Raw genomic sequence first — 5638 nt, 5'->3', positions numbered from 1 at the left:
CTCAACTTACTCGCTCACCGTCTCCTCAAAAGATGTAAACGTCTTTTGCGGCTGTGCGTAATGAAACGCATAAGTGTTCAATTATTTCATCCCACCTTCGCCGTCGTGCGCTTTTGAAACACAAGCCTGTTGTTGCCAGACCGGGTCATGCTACCGATTTTGGATGACAAGGGCGCTACATAAACCTTCCACCCTTACTTCCCCTTCTCCTGGACGCCGAGTGACGCTAAGACGTTTGGCCCACATTACACGCGCCCAGTATCCCTTTCAAAACCATCCCACGGTAACAACAATAACAAGGAACCCGGAGTAGCCATAAAATTAAATGATCTACGGCTACGCCAAGCTTAAGGTGTATAAAGTCCTTACTGTCACTTCCACTACTGTCGCCTTATACTGTATACTACAGAAGCGTGAGGCGTTGACACAGCAGCTAGTCGTCACTCCTGGTGAATATTTGGCGTCAGCTGCAATAATTGACGAACATCGGGCCTGCGATACTGCGTGTAGGCGATGAGTCTGTGTCGTAAGCGGGAAGAGGGCGCAGCAGCGTAGCCTCAAATCATCATCATCATAGATGCATGGTGGCTTAATCACTGGTCGCAGTGACATCTGCAGAATAAGTGTATCGCACTTTAGTTGCAGCAGAATCTTGGTGAACCTAGTCATCGCATGCTCGATATTAGCGCTGACGTTTCTGCGTTAAAACTTCTGTAATGGGCACACAATTTTTAGCGCCGTATTAACAGGAAATACCATTCCTTCAATGTCTCCGGCATTTCTGTATGCGTGTATATGATTTGAAGGGAGTGATGTAGAAAGATGGAGCGACCATACCGGCTCCTTGCCCGATACTTCGACGGATAGAGCGTGAAGCGTAACAGTCCGAACGGCTACTACGCTGCGTAATAATCCTGGTAAATCTTTTTGGAGCGCGTCAGCAGTAACCTGAGCTAATGTCTATACTGTTAGCTACTCCGTAGACATCAACTTATGAGGGAATGTCGGATTCAGGTGCACTGCAAATCCCATCAAAAAGCGAGATCCTAAGCGCCTAGGGTTTTGGGTGTCCTTGAGATATTTATAGCATATAGTACGTAGGAGAGATCATGCGGGGAAGAGGTAGGGTAAAAGAAACATTCTGTAGACTTTAAGGGATTAGTCTTCCCTATCGGTACAAGTTTTCTCCCTCGCTAATTCAGGTGTAAAGCTGCACTGCAAGGTTGTTCTTGGGGGCAGCACATTTTTTTTAACAACCACAACCTCTGTCACGTGGCATGCGGGTCCTGGTAATTGTAATAAATTAATAAATTTTTCATGGGTCAAGGCAGCTCTTTAATCGCGCTATAATTTACTAATATCGTATTTTAACGTCTTAGTATATCAGTTTTTTTTAAGAGGAGCAAACAGGTGGAACTGCCTATCTTCTTAACGCACTCATTAAACGCACCGTGAGGGGAAAAAGGAAGGAGGAGTGAAAGAAAGGAAAGAAAACGAGTACCACAGCAAAGGAATTACGGTAAATTTCAACCGCCTGATGTTCTCATAAGTCACAACGAAAGCATGGACAAGACAGAAGCCGGAAAGTTAAGAAAGAACGGTGTTGTATAAGATATGGAAGTGGGAGTGGGTCACATCCCAAAGCTACACGTATGCCATGAGAGAGACCGTAATAAAAGGTTTCGTATCCATTTCGACAGCATGGAGTCATTTAACATGCACTGTCATGGGTGTATTTGCACTTCTCTTCCATACAAATAGCACTGCGGCGACTGGGATGAGGTACCACATGCTTTGGGCACAAAAACAAAGCATTGTGGCCGGTGACAAGTTGAGGAATGAACTGCACACAGACTGAATATGTTTAAGGCCGGTGTTTCTGCCCACAGCAGCGGTCTAGAACAGATACGAAAGAACTGCTCACGACTTTGCAGATACCCCAGAGAGATGGGAGAAATGCTAATGCAGCATACCGCACCAATTTGGTCCCAAATATTTACCATCATCCCATTTCGAAGCAAAAGAAATAGAATTCTTCAAGGCCTCCTTTGAAGGCCAGGAGCTCGAGCTCTCTATCTGGTAATATGTTTTTGCCTAAATACATTTTTTAACGTGAAAGCTTTTGTATAACCATGAGTGTGGACAGGATTTGAGCGTCCACAGGAGGGTGTCATCACCATAATTGTCAAGACATTAGTCAATTTATTAGTAAAAGAATGGTTTTGCGGAGGAATTAATTTTTTAGTAAAAGAATGGCTCTGTGAGCTGGGCGATTAAAAATTGACTTTGTGCAAACTTTTGTTGATGTGGAGTTGTTAGTCAATTCATTGGAAACAAAAACGTCAATTCGAAGCAAAAATATCCAAGGACGTCGATATTGTGTGCATACGTCAAAATAATCGAAAAAGAATAAAGTAGAAAGAGTAAAAAAGCAAGAAAGGAGGAAAAGGACCAAATAAAAAAAATAATATAAACAATTTAGGCGGAGGAGGAAGCAAGTAAGTGAATAAGCTGCAAATGACTGTAAAGAGTCGCAGGAAAGACTTTCGCCTTGCCGCACTGAGGCGAGATCTCTGCAGCGAATTATTTCTTCTTTATTGCATAACTTCGCCTAAGATTGGCCATTAGGAAAAGCTATATCTGCTTGAATTGAGTCACCTCGGAAAATAATTCGCATCGAGTTACGAAGATTTTGATGTGCACGGCGCACCGCACTAATATTCGACATGGCCGGTAAATATTTCACGGGTGAATATTTCATAGAATACTAGAAAAATAATTTTGAATAGAAAAGAACGAAATTGCATTTAGACTCGTGTAGACACGCTTTTTAGGAATGTTTCAGAACTTCTTATAGACACCGCTGTATCTAAGTATCTGAAATCAGCACTTGAAGTTCGCCACTGAGGATCAAGCGTTGTTTTCGAATGTGCAGATGGTTCCTTAAAAAAAAAAAAAAAAACCTTACCGTCAACGAGCATGACGACAGAGTGCTTCCGAGCTGCTTCAAAAAATATTCTATTTTCCTTTTTCCAGCCAACATGAACAAGCACCCCCGATGTGATGTAAACAACTCTAAATTGGTTTGAAAGACATAAATCACTCCTATCACTGTTATATACACTTTCGACGTCAGTGAAGTCCTGACTACGCAGTGCATGAATAAAACTGGGCACCTCTATTGTATCGCGCAAAAGCGCTCTTACCTCTGATAAGTAGTTATGCACGTGCGCCATGGCCTAGCCAATCAGTGCTAGAACTATGCATGCTACAGGTACCATATCCATGAATGCCGAACCCCACATTTACCTCCTTCCCATATATCATATGTGACACTTCGGAGCATATCTCCTCCACAGTTCTATGCCCGTGAGCAGTGCTTAACAATTGCAGGGTTATCTGCGTAAACAAAAGGCTGCCTCAAGATAATCCGTGTCCTAATCGGCGCGCTAACAAAGGAGCCCAACCAACAACTTGGAATTCCTTTTACTGTATAATTCTTTTAATGTGAGTCATTTCGTCGAGTCAGTAAGAGGGACCACAGCATCCAGCTCCCGCGAACGTGATACGAAGAAAACGAAGATTCTGAAGATGTATCCCTCCGCTGCAGGTGGTCACTACAAGCCTGGAAAACAACAGAAGCGACATCTGACTACCGCCATGGAAGCCAACCCACTTGGAGAGTCTGTCCTGGATTTCTCCGTATGCCTGTACAAGCAGCTTGTGGTGCAAAAAGGCCACAGTGGAAATGTCTTCTATTCCCCGTTCAGCATATCAGCTGCACTCTCAATGGCTCTCGCTGGTGCCCGTGCCAACACTGCCAAGGAGCTGTCCACAGTCCTGCAGGTCGACGATACCAAGATACATGGACACTACTCTAGCTTTTTCTCCAAGCTTGCCTCATATGCGGAACACGTCAAACTCCACGTCGCCAACCGGATGTACTCTGAACAGACGTTTCCTATCCTAGAGAACTACCTGTCCGTTCTTCGAGACAGCTACGGAGCCACGATTGAGTCCGTAGACTTCCGGAATCACTATGAGAATGTCAGGCAGCAAGTCAATGCCTGGGTCGAGAAGTCCACCGAATCGAAGATCAAAGACCTCTTGCCCAGTGGGAGCGTAGACGCCCTGACCACCCTGATATTGGTAAATGCGATCTACTTCAAAGGCTCCTGGATGTCACCCTTTGATCCGGACTGTACACATCCTTCAGATTTCCACCTCGATTCAAAACTCAAGAAAGAAGTCGACATGATGTACAAGAAGAAAGCTTACAAGATGAGCACCAGCGATGAACTGGGAGTAGCCGCCCTAGAGATCCCTTACCGCGGTGGCAAGACTTCCATGGTAGTGCTGCTTCCCAACGACATCGAAGGGCTGTCCAAGCTAGAGGACCTCCTTACAGCTCCGAAACTTACGGACTTGTTGAAAAGCCTTCGCAGTGGCGTAGACGTCGAGCTTTACCTTCCGAAGTTCAAACTTGAAGAGGCGATTTCTCTCAAGAAAACTTTGCAAGCTATGGGAATCAAGGAATTCTTCAGTCCAGAAGCTGACCTCTCTGCGATCACCGAGAAGAAAAATCTGATGGCTTCCGAGGTGATCCACAAGGCATTTGTAGAAGTCGATGAGAAGGGAACAGAAGCTGCAGCTGCGACTGCTGGTATGATGGTGGCCTGCTGCCTGTCGATTGCGCCCCCGGTGACTTGCAAATTTGTGGTGGATCGGCCGTTCATGTTCCTCATCCGTAGTCACGATCCGGAAGTTGTCCTTTTCATGGGCTCCGTTCGCGAATTGTAAACGTATCTAACGATCGGTTATTGCCTGAACGAACGTCGCCTTCGCTGTGTGTGTGCTCTTCATCGGCATCTGATGAAGCGCTTTTTCTTTGCATTGTAATAGTATTTGGTGTACCACAATAAAACATGAACAGAATGATCGTACATTCTATAGTCGACTGACAAATGTTTAGCTTCGAGAGGCCTTCTTACAAGCCAATTTGAAGCCCGGACTTAGCTTAAGCTCAGTGATCGACATGCTGTGACTCTGAGGTGCTCTCCCGCATTCCTGATTTATGGGTCGTGTTTTTAGGTTTCCACTTGTTGACGCGTTATTCGCTAATTTGTTTACTTCATTTATTAATTTGCTTCATGTAATTTATTTATTATATTCATTCATTCTCTAAAGCAGAAAACGCGCTATGGGGCAGTGTGATTAAATACACGAGTTTTATTTTCGCTGCCGAGCGCCTTTGGAAAGGTGAAGAAACCCACCATAGCCGTTACAGGATTTAGCCATTACTAAGCTATACAGAAGTCCTGACCGATGTGTCCGCTCATTGCACTTGAGTTTGTTACTTTCTTAATTAAAAGCTTTTCTCCTCCTCAACTCCCTACCTTTTTAACGCGGTAGCGTTAAGGAGCTCGTGTCGCAGAAAAGCCGGTGTCGTCGGCGGCGTTGGCCGTGAGCGATAAATCCCGGCATGCACTTCATAAATAAAAAGCAACTTCCAAGATGGGCTGGGTGGGAATCGAACCAGGGTCTCCGGAGTGTGAGACGGAGACGCTACCACTCAGCCACGAGTTCGATGCTTTAAAGCCGTACAAAACCGCTTCTAGTGAATGCGGTGTTGCCTTAG

At 45.0% G+C, this 5638-nt stretch overlaps 1 protein-coding gene and 2 pseudogenes across 3 annotated transcripts in view; all 3 read left to right on the top strand.

Moving 5' to 3' along the window:
- LOC146175780 (ipis-1 pseudogene) overlaps window positions 1–4957 on the top strand; it is a 28137-nt pseudogene extending 23180 nt beyond the window's left edge. The window contains exon 2 of the transcript XR_014701466.1: window positions 3611–4957. The product of XR_014701466.1 is annotated as an ipis-1 pseudogene (transcript). The remainder of the gene's footprint in view (window positions 1–3610) is intronic.
- Window positions 1–5638, top strand: part of LOC146175776 (iris-like) — a 56160-nt gene that overhangs the window by 23184 nt on the left and 27338 nt on the right. The gene's annotated exons all lie outside the window — the stretch shown is intronic.
- The window catches only part of LOC146175778 (iris pseudogene), a 45298-nt pseudogene that overhangs the window by 23184 nt on the left and 16476 nt on the right, over window positions 1–5638 (top strand). The window lies entirely within an intron of this gene.

This window comes from Amblyomma maculatum, chromosome 10 (assembly GCF_055883805.1).
Source record: "Amblyomma maculatum isolate TAMU_Amacu chromosome 10, ASM5588380v1, whole genome shotgun sequence".
Classification (NCBI taxonomy): domain Eukaryota; kingdom Metazoa; phylum Arthropoda; class Arachnida; order Ixodida; family Ixodidae; genus Amblyomma; species Amblyomma maculatum.
This window is presented reverse-complemented; position numbering and strand designations above follow the sequence as displayed.